This window comes from Ips typographus, linkage group LG1, assembly GCF_016097725.1.
Source record: "Ips typographus isolate SLU linkage group LG1, UJ_Ityp_2.0, whole genome shotgun sequence".
NCBI lineage: Eukaryota > Metazoa > Arthropoda > Insecta > Coleoptera > Curculionidae > Ips > Ips typographus.
In genome coordinates this window covers 12732036-12749777 of record NC_138422.1, presented here as the reverse complement: position 1 = coordinate 12749777, position 17742 = coordinate 12732036, and the positions used below count along the sequence as shown (strand labels likewise).

Sequence of the window (17742 nt, the reverse complement as noted above, 5' to 3'; positions counted from 1 at the left end):
GGTCATAAACTTGAAAAATAACTAGGAATGTTGTAAAAAAAGTCAAAACGTAAAATTGACTGGAAATGTTGAAAACAACGTCAAAAACATGAAAATTGACTGGGGAGGTTAAGAACAAAGTCAAAAACTTAAAAACTAACTAGAAATGTTGAAAACAAACGCAAAAACATGAAAATTAACTGAAAATGTTGAAAACAACGTCAAAAACATGAAAAGTGACTGGGGAGGTTGAGAACAAAGTCAAAAACTTAAAAATTGACTAGAAATGTTGAAAACAAACGCAAAAACATGAAAATTGTCTGGAAATGTTGAAAACAAAGTCAAAAACCTGAAAATTGACTGAAAATGTTGAAAATAAGGTCATAAACTTGAAAATTAACTAGGAATGTTGTAAAAAAAGTCAAAACGTAAAATTGACTGGAAATGTTGAAAACAACGTCAAAAACATGAAAATTGACTGGGGAGGTTGAGAACAAAGTCAAAAACTTAAAAATTGACTAGAAATGTTGAAAACAAACGCAAAAACATGAAAATTAACTGAAAATGTTGAAAACAACGTCAAAAACATGAAAAGTGACTGGGGAGGTTGAGAACAAAGTCAAAAACTTAAAAATTGACTAGAAATGTTGAAAACAAAGGCAAAAGCATGAAAATTGTCTGGAAATGTTGAAAACAAAGTCAAAAACCTGAAAATTGACTGGAAATGTTGAAAATAAGGTCATAAACTTGAAAATTAACAAGGAATGTTGAAAACAAAGTCAAAACTTGAAAATTGACTGGGAATGTTGAAAACAACGTCAAAAACATGAAAATTGACTGGGGAAGTTGAGAACAAAGTCAAAAACTTAAAAATTGACTAGAAATGTTGAAAACAAACGCAAAAACATGAAAATTAACTGAAAATGTTGAAAACAACGTCAAAAACATGAAAAGTGACTGGGGATGTTGAGAACAAAGTCAAAAACTTAAAAATTGACTAGAAATGTTGAAAACAAACGCAAAAACATGAAAATTGTCTGGAAATGTTGAAAACAAAGTCAAAAACCTGAAAATTGACTGAAAATGTTGAAAATAAGGTCATAAACTTGAAAATTAACTAGGAATGTTGTAAAAAACGTCAAAACGTAAAATTGACTGGAAATGTTGAAAACAACGTCAAAAACATGAAAATTGACTGGGGAGGTTGAGAACAAAGTCAAAAACTTAAAAACTGACTAGAAATGTTGAAAACAAACGCAAAAACATGAAAATTAACTGAAAATGTTGAAAACAACGTCAAAAACATGAAAAGTGACTGGGGAGGTTGAGAACAAAGTCAAAAACTTAAAAATTGACTAGAAATGTTGAAAACAAACGCAAAAACATGAAAATTGTCTGGAAATGTTGAAAACAAAGTCAAAAACCTGAAAATTGACTGAAAATGTTGAAAATAAGGTCATAAACTTGAAAATTAACTAGGAATGTTGTAAAAAACGTCAAAACGTAAAATTGACTGGAAATGTTGAAAACAACGTCAAAAACATGAAAATTGACTGGGGAGGTTGAGAACAAAGTCAAAAACTTAAAAACTGACTAGAAATGTTGAAAACAAACGCAAAAACATGAAAATTAACTGAAAATGTTGAAAACAACGTCAAAAACATGACAAGTGACTGGGGAGGTTGAGAACAAAGTCAAAAACTTAAAAATTGACTAGAAATGTTGAAAACAAACGCAAAAACATGAAAATTGTCTGGAAATGTTGAAAACAAAGTCAAAAACCTGAAAATTGACTGAAAATGTTGAAAATAAGGTCATAAACTTGAAAATTAACTAGGAATGTTGTAAACAAAGTCAAAACGTAAAATTGACTGGAAATGTTGAAAACAACGTCAAAAACATGAAAATTGACTGGGGAGGTTGAGAACAAAGTCAAAAACTTAAAAACTGACTAGAAATGTTGAAAACAAACGCAAAAACATGAAAATTAACTGAAAATGTTGAAAACAACGTCAAAAACATGAAAAGTAACTGGGGAGGTTGAGAACAAAGTCAAAAACTTAAAAACTGACTAGAAATGTTGAAAACAAACGCAAAAACATGAAAATTAACTGAAAATGTTGAAAACAAAGTCAAAAACCTGAAAATTGACTGGAAATGTTGAAAATAAGGTCATAAACTTGAAAATTAACTAGGAATGTTGAAAACAAAGCCAAAACTTGAAAATTGACTGGAAATGTTGAAAACGTCAAAAACATGAAAATTGACTGGGGAGGGTGTTCAAATTTCAACCACAACTTCAACTGATTTGAAAATTTGTTGCATTAATCTAGTTTTTGCTAAATAACTCAGAAACGGTGAAAGTCTCGAAAAATTTGTGAGAGAGCAAAAAGGTTCGTAAGGTACTGCCAATCTAACCCGTGGAGGTTTTACAGTCGGTCAATGCTGCTACTATACAGGGGGTGCATGAAAATTGTAGTGATTCAGATTTTTTGGCCACCCTGTACGCAATTTTTAAGTTATACTTTTTTGCTTTACACCACTGGAAAGAGGAGCTCAAGACGATTAATTTGAGTGGCTCAACCTCCCTGAACTGCCAAAAATAATCAAGTTACAAGGTGTTCAAATTTTAAATCCCAACTTCAACTGATTTGAATATTTGTTGCATTAATCTAGTTTTTGCTAAATAACTCAGAAACGGCGTTTAGAACAGACAAGTTTAGAAAAATTTGATTGAGAGCAAAAATGTTCGTAAAGAACTGCCAAACTAATCCGTGAAGTTTTACAGTCCGTGAGTGTTGCTACTATACGGGGGCGCATGAAAAGTGTAGTAATTCAGATTTGTTACTTTTCAAATTAATGACAGAAAAATAATATCTTTTCAATTAGACCCATAAATTTACTGGTAAAATTGGTAAATTTTCCTGTCACACTGAATTTTACTTTACCTTATAGGTAAATAACCGGTCACGGTAAATTTACCCTCATCACTACCTTACAATAATCACAAAATTCAACGAATGACAAAAAAGTGACAGAAAGTTCTGTCAGTTAAAAATGTAGCCCTGACCTGATAAATTAGTAAGATAACTACAAATAAATGAATTAAACAAAGATGGAAAACCACTTTCAGTCAGTCAGTTATCGTGACGTCAAAAACGTTTTGCTCGCTCCATGGAGTTTGAAAACAAAGCCTCTGTATTGATTGGTTTTAATTTTGAATTATTAGCCAATTCATATATTTCAAAAATTAAAACCTCTTTCAATCCGGAACTTAAATAATGGTTAAACAAGCTCTAATTTTCACACAAAAAAAAGCAATTTAAAGTTAAATTTTGTTGTAAAAAGAAAACATTTTTTTGATATTTTTCGGACAAAATTCAGTCTCAAAATATCTTTGAAAAGTAGTAAAACTTGATAAAAACTCTTATTGGTTGTTGACTTTTTAATTTCGCCAGATTGAATCTTCTAATAAACTGAAATCAACAATATGCGCTGTACTGATTATTCTTGGAACATCCTGTACAAAGTATAAATTGCTTGAAACTAATGAACGATCTGTTTAATCCTGGGTCATATTGATGTAGACCGCCCCTAATGACAGTTTCCGATCGCTGAAAACGCTAATAAACCGCGTTAAATTAGCGAATCAAAACAGCATTAGATACCATAAAAAACTATTCTCGATTATAGTCGCAATAAAGTACAGATTACATTTGTCGGCATCGAAGGGCATACGAGTCTAGTAATGAGCTGCTCTGCAATGGCCGATGCCGTCGTCCTGGTAATTGCCCAGCTTAAACGCATAATTTTCTATATAAAACTGAAAGAGCTATTTATGCCTTCGCATTTGAAATGGAAATAATTTTCAGTACGCTGGAAATCCGGAATAAATATACGTACAGATTGTGCGAACAACAGTGCGATTGTTCTTGTCGGTTTTAGATAGATGCCCTTCAATATGGTTAGCAATAGCACAATTAACATTACAACCCAAAATTTACGTGTGTGAATTCCCACAGAAATTTTCAATCAAAACAACAATAGGAAGCAAGCTTTAAAGTCAATTTTAATTTTATCCTCGGTATTTAATGGTAGTAACAAATATTACAACATAATAAAGGTCAAAATACCCATGGTTTAATACCTCGAGAGTGCTGTGTTATCCAATTGGATCTAATTGTACAAAGTATGATTGATATTGACTATTTATGAGGTTGGTCATGAAAACCGAAAACAAAGTAGCGAAAACCGTAAAGGGACAAGAAAAATGTCTGGTTTGTGTCCCTTTGAATTTAAATTAATGGTCGTGAAACCACCCCTCTTTGTGCGTGTTTATGTTTATCGAACCATCGTGTCTTTTTTGCCGTCCAACGAGTTTTTACGGTTTAAAGTCGCTCTCAACGTTAGCATGACTGCAATGGGATTTATTTAATTGAATAATCTATAAAAGTAATGCAGCTCGGTGGCTCAAGAACAGCATATCTGGAATTAACTTCAGATCTGTCTCGTCCATTGTTTGGTTTATTGTCAAAGACTGACAAGCAAAACGTCATAAGTGATAATTGTCAGTCTGCTAGAGCCAGAGCCGCCTATTCTAGAAAACTTATAGAAGGTGCTTGTCAAAAATTCCAATATGGCCGAATTAATGCAGTTGGAATTGAATTGACGTTTCAAGTTAAGATCGCAGCGCCAGTTGAACTAAAATCGGGCAACCCGTTTCTAACCTAACATTACAAATGACACTGACACTTTACATTTATGAAACCAGTGCTAAATTTCTAACCAAAATCAACGTAAACAAACGGAGAAATGACAGCTGGAATACCCGAAACTGTTTTCAAAACTGATCACCAGAGAGAGTAGGTATCTCTTATCTTGAAACGCGAATAGTATGTAACTCTTAAGATAAAGAGTGTGGTGAGGTAAATTTTTGAAAATACGGAAGACATTAGCAAAAAACCACTGAACCACTGGATCAAAAAAGTGTAGTGTAGTGTTATGTAGGTTGGTAGTTATCGTAATTAAAGATTTGTTCATGAACTTTAGTAGGTACAGGGTGGTCCAGATTTAAATGTCAATAATTCACCAATCCATAGCCAATTAAAAAGTAAGTTGACATTCATTATGTCATTTTCCTGATAAGTGCTTCCTAAGGAAAATACAGTCCTTCAAATTTCTGTTTAAAAAATCGTTTTTTTTGTCATAACTGTCAGACCGTTGGAGCAATATTGATCAAATTTGGAACAAGCACTTTATTAGACGTTATTACGGTCAAAGACCCAAAACTAACTTAACCCAACTTAAAAATTGTCTTAGAAACGGAAAATTCACTTAAGAAGTTTAAAAAATATTATTGTAGCCAGTTTTCATAGTTTCCAGACAAACTAAAAGACTTTAGTTTTGAAAATTGAATTAGAAAAGATAAACATTTCAGAAGCTTAAAAATTGTGTTTGTAACCAGTTTTCATGCAAATCGAGAGACTTTAATACTAAAAATTGACTTGTAGACATAAAAACTACTTTTTCAAGAATTTGTTACTACAAATTCATACATTTAAACCTTAAAAATTGACTTGAACCCCAAAATGTGACTGAACTAATGAAAAGTGACATCAGAAGCTTAAAATTTGCATTTGAAGTAAGTTTTCATAATTTGAAGACAAATTTCAATATTTTAGTCTTGAAAATAGTCTTGGATGCAGGACATTGACATTAGATTCATGAAAATTGTCTTGAAAACGAACTTTTCGTGCTTTTTACTTTGCTTTTCATTTTCTTCAAATTCTGGACTATTTTTAGTGCTTCAAAACTGCTTTCAGCTTGGAAAATCGAGTTTCAAGACTATCTTCACCAAGTTATTGACATAGCAAACTTAAAAAACAATTATTACATTCTTCATAGACTTAAAATGGCATTCGAAGCCTTGTCACTATTAAATCGACTTCTAGACAACTCAGAGCTAAAAATTCGTGTATTTCTTAATAAACTAGAATGTTTTTAGTGTTTTAAGGCTGTTTTCAGTGCCTCAAATCGAGTTTCAAGACTATCTTTACAAAGTTTTTGACTTATCAGGCCTAAAAGCTAGTTTGTCCACTGACCATAATCTTGAAAATGTTATTTCAAGCTTCTTCACTATTAAATTCACTTCTACACTCATAGGTGCAATAAATTGTAGCATCTCTAAGAAATTCAGACTGTTTTTAGTGCTTTTTAAGACTGAAAAATCGAGTTTAAGGCTATTTCCAAATGTCAAGTTTCTTCAGTAATAAAAGTAAAAAATGTTGGTACCAAATGCTACAATAATAGTCTTGAGAACTAATTTTTAGAAATAAAATAGTCCGAAAATTTAATTTACTTCTAGACTTGTTGTCCACTCCAGAAAATTGAGTTGTACACCAATTAAAGTCTTGAAAATATACTTTTGGACTCTTTAGTCCTAGTAAAGTCAGTTCTAGCATTAAAAGTCAACTTTTATATTATTTTTAGTAGTAAAAAATGAGTTTCATGCACAATACAATCTTTGTCTTGATTTCCGGACTTTTTTTAGTTCTTGAATGCCAGTTTCAGACACTCAACCAGGATGGCAGTCTGAGAAAGCGAATCATAAGACCATTCTTAGTAGTAAAAAAGTTTTTAGACTATTCAGTACAAATTTGGACTTTCACAAGTCTTGGATGTTCAGTTTTAAAATATAAAACGATTTTTTAAATTGAAATTTGGAGGACTGTATCTTCCTTAGGAAACGTTTTTCAGAAAAATGGCAAAATGCAAGTCAACTTATTTTTTGATTAGCTATCAAATGGTGAATATGTGTAAAGTGTATTCTTTCATTAACTTTAAAGATTTGTTCATTAACTTTAGTATATTACTTGAAAATACATTAAACGATTTGAACAACGTTGCGATTCCCTTCCGTTGCTTCTAACACTGCTCGACTCATTCTAACCTCTATTCGAAGTGTCAACATACAATGTTGAGTGCCTTATACTATTTGAACACTCTCATATACTATCCTAACATTAAGAATGTTTGTTTCACTTCGAATAAACAAAAGTTCAAGGAGTTTTCAAATTTGGCGAATATTGAAAAACGCCATCTAGCGCCACAAACTGACAAAATATCAAAATACGGTTTTTGCCATTCATCTTTTCACAAAAATCGACCTCTAGACATGTCTATCTATCCGGAAAACGGGGTTTTCCTGTCAAAACACTCTAAATCCAGACACCCTGTACCTTAGTATAGTTTTGAAAAAAGGTAGTCCATCTTCACACAGTGGAGTTGTAGTGTAAGTACAAGCAAAAACCACAAAGTCAATCTCCACAATATGCCTTTTGGGCAGCTTTTAGCTACTAAATAAAGATTTTGTGTTTTTTGCTATTGACTTACTATAGTTTTATTTTACAGTTGTTGGTAAAATTTTCAAAACAAAAGCAAAATGTACTAAACAAGTGACGTTGGATGCTCACTTTTTTGGACGTTTTGTGAATATCTTTTTCTGATTCTAACTATTAACTCTAGACTAGACGTCTCTAAGACTAAAACCAAACAGGTTCACACAAAATGAGCTTAGGCCACACGTTACCTCTACAGGGGATCGTAACCTGTCAGGGGCGTCCCCCGAGGTAAACACAGAGGGATCGAAAAATTAGATTTTCCGTCTAAGCTAAACCTGATTAGCATCGATCCGTGTTCCATGGGGAATTAATTACACGTCACCTTACCCGGATATGTAGGTACTTTATAAATAAATAAAATGCACGTAGTGTACTAGTGATCAATGTTAATTATGTCGAACTTGAGCGATGTGACTTAGTTCTTGAAGCGATCAGTCAACGAGTCCGTTTTAATTTACTTTAATCCGACAACCGTAAACTGATCAAAAAATGTTTTGACTGCTCACCCAACTTCCAGATACTAAACACACCTGGGTGTGATTCATACATTAGAAGTTTGTCGATTAATTTCGCCGAGGTTTGATTGATTTCCTGGAAATTTTGTTTTTCCAAACTTTTACTGTTTTGTGTGATCATTCACCTTCGCCGTGATCCTTTGATGTTGTATCGATGGTAATGACTAACGCTTATTTCTTTGCAGACGCTGTTATGGACGCGATACAAGAGGACAAAGAACCACCCTCATTGACTACCTAACAGGTGAGTACATGATGGAAATTTTAAAACGGTCATTTAAATTCCGATGACTTAATGCAGTCATGCTTGGCCTCTTGAAGTTGCGTATTTTCTACTGACCTCAACCTAGTCCGAAAAAATAGTACATGGAGCTATTTTGCAAGGCTTTTTTGCGTCTACATGGTGTCCCCATAAATTGTTAGAAAAAATTACTCACACAATTAATAAACTGTTTCGTATATTAACTTAGGAAAGCGGAATGAATGTTAAGAAGAAGTGAATAGTATTTTTTTTAAACATTCGTTTATTATCATCGTTTTATAATTTTATTTTTGGTATGGTCGTTTTATGAGAGAGATAAAATCTGACACTGATTATTTTTAAATGTCAGATCGTTACTAAACAAAGATAGATGTAATTTCAGTGACATAGTCCTGTTTTACCGGTAAAAATAAAATTTGTTATTTCATCCTTAATTTAATGACTTTAATCTGACAAGCAAAACTTAAAAAACCGAGAATTTATGTTTTGTTTTATTTCCGACTACTGCAGTTTTGTACAGTGCGTTTTTTTTAACGCGCAACATAGGATTTTACGTGTTAAATTTTTAAGCCCATGTTAGACCATTTTATTTTGGAACTGCAAGTCTATAACTTGACTGCTGTGTCTTTAGTACCCTGAAGCTTAAGTAAGTCTACCAATTTGGTCTAAAAAGTGATTAAAAACTGGAAAAAAATCATTTTTTTTCGAAAAGATTTTATCGTTCCATACGCCCTGTATGCATTGTTGTTCCTTGTTGTTTTTATACTGGCAGGGCAGGTAGCAGGTAAAGTGACATATTTTGACTGCATCACGACCCGACATCTTTTGAATGTCAAAAGGGCATTTTATGATTGTTTGGAATACTGTTTGGCTTCAAACGGAGGTCACTTTGAACAATTCACTTATAAAAATACTTCTTTTGTTCTTAACTTTCTTGATATAAAGTTAATGATCACCCTGTTTTACTTTCTACGCCAAATTTTACCTGCTACCTGCCGTGCCAGTATCAAAAACAACAAAGAACAACAATGCATACAGGGAGTATGAAACGATAAAACCTTTTCGAAAAAAGATGATTTTTTGCAAGCTTTTTAACACTTTTTAGGCCGAATTGGTAAACTTACTTAAGCTTCAGGGTAAGAAACAGCCACCCGTCAAGTTTTATACTTGTAGTTCCAAAATAACATGGTCTAACATGGGCTTAAAAATTTAACACGTGAAATCCTATGTTGCGCGTTAAAAAAAACGCACTGTATATTTGTCTTGAAGAAATTCTGCCGATGAATGGGTGTTTACCCATCACTATTATCCTTGATTGTCCTTTCAAACTGTGTTTCTGGCAGTTCAAATTTTGACACCGATTTTCTCTCCTGTGTACCAAATTTTGTCTTGTTTTTTTAGATTATTGAATAGGAAATTTAATGAGCATTCCAAGAATGTACTTAAAACTGTCATTTTGTCACTCCAAGTGGATTTGACAAACCATTTTGTCCCTTACTGTCTTTTCAAACTGTTTTTCTGGCAGTTCAAGTTTTGACACCGATTTTCTCTACGACTGTACCAAATTTTGTATTGTTTTTTTAGATTATTGAATAGGAAATTTAATGAGCATTCCAAGAATGTACTTAAAACTGTCATTTTGTCACTTCAAGTGGATTTGACAAGCCATTTTGTCCCTGACTGTCTTTTCAAACTGTTTTTCTGGCAGTTCAAATTTTGACACCGATTTTCTCTACGACTGTACCAATTTTTGTATTGTTTTTTTAGATTATTGAATAGGAACTTTAACGAGCATTCCAAAAATGTACTTAAAACTGTCATTTTGTCACTCCAAGTGGATTTGACAAGCCATTTTGTCCCTTACAGTGTTTTCAAACTGTTTTTCTGGCAGTTGAAACTTTGACCGATTTTCCCTCCGACTGTACCAAATTTTGTATTGTTTTTTTTTAGATTATTGAAATGGAAATTTAATGAGCATTCCAAAAATGTACTTAAAACTGTCATTTTGTCACTCCAAGTGGGTTTGACAAGCCATTTTGTCCCTGACTGTCTTTTCAAACTGTTTTTCTGGCAGTTGAAACTTTGACCGATTTTCTCTCCGACTGTACCAAATTTTGTATTGTTTTTTTAGATTATTGAATAGGAAATTTAATGAGCATTCCAAAAATGTACTTCAAACTGTCATTTTCTCACTCCAAGTGGGTTTGACACGCCATTTTGTCCCTGACTGTCTTTTTAAACTGTTTTTATGGCAGTTCAAATTTTGACACCAATTTTCTCTCCGACTGTACCAAATTTTGTATTGTTTTTTTAGATTATTGAATAGGAAATTTAATGAGCATTCCAAAAATGTACTTAAAACTGTCATTTTCTCACTCCAAGTGGGTTTGACAAGCCATTTTGTCCCTGACTGTCTTTTCAAACTGTTTTTCTGGCAGTTCAAATTTTGACACTGATTTTCTCTCCGACTGTATCAAGTTTTGTATTGTTTTTTTAGATTATTGAATAGGAAATTTAATGAGCATTCCAAAAATGTACTTAAAACTGTCATTTTGTCACTCCAAGTGGATTTGACAAACCATTTTGTCCCTTACTGTCTTTTCAAACTGTTTTTCTGGCAGTTCAAATTTTGACACCGATTTTCTCTACGACTGTACCAATTTTTGTATTGTTTTTTTAGATTATTGAATAGGAACTTTAACGAGCATTCCAAAAATGTACTTAAAACTGTCATTTTGTCACTCCAAGTGGATTTGACAAGCCATTTTGTCCCTTACAGTGTTTTCAAACTGTTTTTCTGGCAGTTGAAACTTTGACCGATTTTCCCTCCGACTGTACCAAATTTTGTATTGTTTTTTTTTAGATTATTGAAATGGAAATTTAATGAGCATTCCAAAAATGTACTTAAAACTGTCATTTTGTCACTCCAAGTGGGTTTGACAAGCCATTTTGTCCCTGACTGTCTTTTCAAACTGTTTTTCTGGCAGTTGAAACTTTGACCGATTTTCTCTCCGACTGTACCAAATTTTGTATTGTTTTTTTAGATTATTGAATAGGAAATTTAATGAGCATTCCAAAAATGTACTTCAAACTGTCATTTTCTCACTCCAAGTGGGTTTGACACGCCATTTTGTCCCTGACTGTCTTTTTAAACTGTTTTTATGGCAGTTCAAATTTTGACACCAATTTTCTCTACGACTGTACCAAATTTTGTATTGTTTTTTTAGATTATTGAATAGGAAATTTAATGAGCATTCCAAAAATGTACTTAAAACTGTCATTTTCTCACTCCAAGTGGGTTTGACAAGCCATTTTGTCCCTGACTGTCTTTTCAAACTGTTTTTCTGGCAGTTCAAATTTTGACACCGATTTTCTCTACGACTGTACCAAATTTTGTATTGTTTTTAAGATTATTGAATAGGAAATTTAATGAGCATTCCGAAAATGTACTTAAAACTGTCATTTTGTCACTCCTAGTGGATTTTCAAACAGTTTTTCTGGCAGTTCAAATTTTGACACCGCTTTTCTCTTTGACTATACCAAATTTTGTAGTGTTTTTTCAGGTTATTGAATGAGGATTCCAAAAATGTGCTTAAAACAGTCATTTTCTCACTTTAAGTGGTTTTTACAGGCAATTTTGTCTCTGACTGTCTTTCAGATCACAATTTCAACTGAAAAAAATTTGTTGAATCAAACCAGTTTTTGCTAAATAACTCGAAAACGGTAAAAGTTACGAAAAATTTGAGTAAGAGCAAAAATATCAGTAAAGAACTGCTAAACTCATCCCTGGAAGTTTTACGTCAGTCAGTTCCACTACTATACAGGGGATGCATAAAAATTGTAGTGATTCAGATTTATGACTTTTCAAATTAATACAATAATTCCAATGACAGCCATGACAGGTGACAAATTTCAATTAGACCCACAAATTTACTGGTCAAATTGGAATTTACTGGAAAAATTGGTAAATTGTCACACTGAATTTTACTTTTCCAATTTTACTATACCTTACCGGTAAATCATTACTCAAAAGTAAATAACCATTAAATTGGCAGAAAGGAAAATCAACACTGTGCCACAATTTAAATTGTTATAGTTTACTAAGGAGGTGTTACTCTCAATTTGGGACACCCTGTACTTGGCACCAGAAATTCCTATCATTCTAATGACCCCATAGAAACTGTCTTGGTCTATTCTCACGGTGCAGAAAGAAATAAGGCATTTTAATTCTGTGTAATTAGCGTAAAAAAGGCGATTCGTGTGCCATGACCGTTACCTTAATCGCATGACTTTTTTGTTTAAGACATTTTAACTGTATCAAATATTATTTCGTCATTGTTGTTGTTATTGTTATGATTTTTTAATGTAACACTCGGTAAACACGTCAAGTGGAAACGATTATTGCTTCGTCTGCCGGAAAATTACTCTTCATCGCTTTACAACCCGGAAATTGAAGCAAACAAGAAAACATCTACAACGGATAAGTCATTGTTGCAGAAACCGAAAGTAATACCAATTGACACTTAGCAAAGCGGATGTAAAATCGGATCTTGGTTTTATTGACACGGTTTGGAAAGTAAAAGTGGTCAACCAAACTGAGTGATTACAGTTTTATTACAGGCGCCTGTGTCGAATGAAACATGTCGTCGGAAACCAGTGAAAACCAAATAAACCCAAGAAAGTTTTGGATGATCTTACGACTTTCAAAAGCCGCATTTCGATCGTTAAGAACGGATAAACAATCTGAGGTGCAAATAGGCGTTTAATGGGTTTCTTTGTGTAAACGGAAACGTGTGTATGCGTGTGGTTTGGGTACCGATAAGGTTTCTCATTAGTTCCCCCTTCTTTGTGATTTTAAAAAGTTTAGAATGACCTTTAAGCCATCGAGTTAATGAGAAAAGTGGACCTGAGATGTGTATTGAATGTCAAATTTTTTAAAGAATTAAATCAACCAAGAAGAATTCTGCTAAGGTCCAGAAAATTGTGTTGAAGTTCACAACACAGTTAGAAATACAGTGTGAAAATCAAACAATATTATCAATCAATCTCTCTGTAAGGTAAGTTTGGTTGGCCATGTAAATTTGAGACACCCTATATATTGAAATAGTAGTAACTTTATTTCAAGATTGTCATAAACAACGTATACAACAAAATGAAATTGCGTCAGCAAAAGAAAGACTACTTAGGTATATTATTATACTTATGATATAGTATACTCATTCAATACAGGAGAGTTCAACCTCTACATGTTTAGGTAATCGTCGAGATGATAGGGTTCCAATTGGATTAATAACTTTTTTAGCTCCCTTTTAAATTTTTGGTTACTCACAATTGTTTTAATATCCATAGGTAACTTATTGAAGAGCTTTATACACATATAGTGGGGAGTTTTTTCTGTTATTTGCAGCCGGTGTGTTGGATACATAATTTGATGGGTTAATCTTGTATTATATTTGTTTACCTGTGGATTCTGAAAAAATAAACTTCTGTTGTTGAAAAAGAACATTAACCATTCATATATATATATACAGAGCGTATACTGTCATTAGTCCCATTGACCTGAAAGTGTTTCTACATGATTGCCGATAATCCATTTTTTTAATTATTCTCATAACTCGTTTTTGAGCAATAAAAATGTTCTGAACCCTACCATCTCGGCCCCAGAACATAATACCGTACTTCAGTCTGGATTCAAAATTGGCGCTATACAGAATTTTTAGACATTGCTCACTTAGATATTTACCAGTGAATCGTATTCCGTAGCAGATAGTTCCCAAAGTTTTCAAGAGTTTATCCAAATGAAAAGACCAGTCAAGGTTCTCATCCAGATAAACCCCTAGGAACCTCGTGTTTTCAGATACTGTTATGTCTTTTCCGACAATCGGGAGTCCTTCCAGTTTACCAAAGTTTGATTGTTTTGTCCTGAACAGGACTAAATCAGTTTTCTCTGCGTTCAAAATTAAGCCGTTATCAGCAAACCATGCTTCAATTTTAGACGTTAAATATTGACTATTGCTTACTAGGTTCAAACTATTTTTGTCTCCAATCAACAAGTTGGTGTCATCGGCATAGTTAATAATAGTTTGCCATGGTTCATCTGCTACCGAATACAAGTCGGTTTATGAAGATTACAAAGAGGATTGGCCCTATAATGCTACCTTGTGCTATTCCATAATCGTTCGAAAGAGTCCCTGACCTACTAGATTGACCATCTTTAGTGACAGCCACTATTTGCTGCCTGTTTTGCAAGTATGACCTTACCCACTCCAATGGTTGCCCCCTTATCCCATATTTTTCCATTTTATTTAATAAGATTTCTCGATGTAGACAGTCATAGGCCTTCGAAAGATCTAGGAATATTCCAAATGCGGCCTCTATTTTCAAAGTGCTTAATGATTGATTGTATAAATTGATATAATGCCGTTTGTGTTGATTTTTCCTTTATAAATCCGTGTTCATAAATTCTATAATTCTTTTACACATTGCCAGTTCAAAAAGTTTGGAAAATCCTGGCAGAAGGCTTATAGGTCTAGCTATTCATTATTTCTGGATCACCCTTTTTATACAATGGTTTAACAATAGCAGTTTTTAGTTTAGTTAGTTTTTAGTTGTATCTCGGGAACCGTTTGTCGTATGATTTTGGGGTAAAAATTTTTTTAGGTAAATCTGCCATAAAAATTCGCTGGAAAATATTTTCAAGTTCTAAAAATGACCGCCAGAGGCCGTAACTGCCATCTTAAATTTTTAAATTGCATTTTCTATAAATTTTGCACAATAAACTAGAGTTTTTTTTCCTTATTTTTAAAGGGAACCAAGTTATCTATTATTTTCGTAAAAAACAAATTTCTGTTATTTCAAAAAAAAAATGGCGTGAGGTGTTCAATTGTTTTTGCAATAACCTGCTTTAACTTCTTAACGGTTTGACCAATTTTAACAAATTTGGTATTGTTGAAAAGAGCATTTCTTGGGCAATAAGAATCAACCAAAATACAGTTAATTTAATTGAATCTTTCTGCGCCAGGGGGCTACTTTTGAAACCATGACTCAAATTCCAAAAAAAAACAAATGGAATGATATGACTTTTTATGAAAAAGTAGCCAAATAACCCAGTGGCCAGTGGAAACCGTTTTTCAAATTCTCGTTCCTAACCTGAAATATTGAGAAATTTTGTCTTATTGGGTCACCCGGTACGTAATGGGTATATTACAAAAATTTAAAAAAGTTTACAAATACAAAGTTGAAACGCTGTTTAAATTGATTGAATGAAATTAAAAAAGTTTAAAAATGGAACTAAAATGATACGTAGAAAACCCTGTTTAGCCAACAAGACGGGTAGATTTTGATAATGAAAACTAACCTCAATTAATAAATGGAAATTTAAGAATTAACCCACTCGATGAAAAAAATTACTTGAAATATTGAAACACCATAGAAGTGTCAGAAAAACCTAGGTCAGGCTAGTCAATTCAGTTTCAGCCACTTTATCATTCCTGACGTTTTGACAATAATTGTCAAAATGCAAAACTGAAAATTAATTTGCAAGAATTGTTTTCCAAAATCATTTTTTTGGTTATGGGCGGACATAACCTAAGTTCAAGGCTTTTTAAGTGGTCACACAACTTATTAGTTGATGATCTAATAAGTTGTTTCTCTTTTTAATTAAGCTAGCAGCAATTTCTGGCGGAATTTCAAATCAATAACTAATTTCAGTTGCAAAACATTTAAATAAAATTTATTATTTGTGTTGCCCTCCAAATGTCGGAGATCCTAGTTGGAGATGACGTATGTGACCCAATAAACGAGTTTTGTATTTTTTACTATACCCTTAGTAATTTGCATATTTAGTAAAATGCGCATGATGTTATGAATGACAACCACCCTATTCGTCCTTACCCAGGTCACGTGATAATTCTGTAAAAAATAGTGATGGGTAAATTACCGGTTACCAAGAAAATTTGACCGGTAAATTACATACACTGATTTGTTTCTGGTAGTTCAAATTTAGACACCTCTTTTCTCCCTGACTGCACCAAATTTTGTTTGAGTTTTTTCAGGTTATTAGATAGAAAATTTAATGAGGATTCCAAAAATGTGCTTATAACAGTCATTTTCTCACTCCAAGTGTGTTTTACAATTGATTTTGTTACTAACTGTCCTTTGAAACTGTGTTTCTGGAGATAAAAAAAAAACAAAATAATTTGCTATCATTTTCTACTTAATAGTGATCTTTATTAAACCAAGTTGCTTCTGTTCTTCATAGTATCTGTTTTATAATTTTTTCGGTATTTCTTCCTCAAATCTGAGTTGTCTTATGGGGTAGAGAGCACAAGAAACGACATTCCGTTTTGTGAACAAAAGCAAATTTGCTAAAAAAAGATTTTTCACTTTTGATAAAAAAAAAACGGAAAGTTCTCGAAACTTTAAGGCTAATATACAGGGTGTCCCATAAGTAATGGTAAATAATTTAATAGCGGATTTAAGGGACCAATATAATTCGATTTAGCACAACCTCAGGGGGTCAAAGTTATTTTTTTAAAATGGTCTTTTTTTAATTACTCATGAATAACTTGAAGTTTCTTGGTAAAATTAGATAATCGGGGGTTTTTGAAGATAGCAAATTTAATTATCAACGCAGTTTTAAGCCACGCAGAGGTCGCCACCTGCAGAAATTAATTCGCTTTAAAATCGACATAACTTTTTTCTGGTATAGCCAAGTGACAGCGTAACCCGAATATCTGTTTTCCAATACCTTCTTGCCAAAAAAGGTATACCTAGTAAGTATCCTAAAAACAAACGGTTTTCGAGTTTTTTGCAATTAAAATATTGACCTCAATGCATTTATAATTTTTTTTTTAAAAAATTGGTTGAAATAACTGTCTATTATTGTTCCAAAATGTCTCAACAGCATTTTAAGTTGAAATTATTAACTTGCCTTGGTTATCTATTATTTCTTCATATACAAAATGCTTCAGATAAAAATCTGGATGACCAATTTTCGAACTTGGTGCTGGTCATGATATTTGGCTTCTCCGACCAATTCAACGATTCAGAAAATTTTTTATTAAGTAATTTCTCACTTGTAATCAGAAATGATCTAAGGTTCCATCCTCCAAGAAGATTACAAATTGCAATCATGTTTGGCACCGAATACTTTAATGGCAAATATCTCGTAAACTGTTGATCTTAAGGATGCCAACTAAGTATACTTTTTTTGTTAAAAAAATATTGGAAAACCGATACTCAGATTTCAGTTGTCACTTCGCCTTACCAGAAAAAAGTTGAAAAGAGTGATTTTAAAGCAAATCACTGGTTTTAGGTGGTGACCTCTATAAGCTTGCTTAAAACTGAGTAGATAATGAAATTTGGCACCCTCGAACACCCTCGAATACCTAATTTTAGCAAGAAACTCCAAGGGGACTAACTTTGACTCCTTGTATTTCTGTTTCTGTTGACTTTTTGTCTGAGGTAAATTGTGCTAAATCGAATCATTTTGACCCCATAAATACATCATTAAATTATTTACCATTACTTATGGGACACCCTGTATACAAACAATGCTGATTTCCAGGTAAACTTTTCGTTTAAT

The 17742-nt window shown here is 32.8% G+C and overlaps 1 protein-coding gene across 1 annotated transcript in view; it reads left to right on the top strand.

The window, feature by feature from the left end:
* LOC145728226 (uncharacterized) overlaps positions 1-17742 on the top strand; it is a 71594-nt gene that overhangs the window by 20397 nt on the left and 33455 nt on the right. The window contains exon 2 of the mRNA XM_081978317.1: positions 8080-8138. The gene's annotated coding sequence lies outside the window, so the exon portion shown is untranslated. The remainder of the gene's footprint in view (positions 1-8079; positions 8139-17742) is intronic.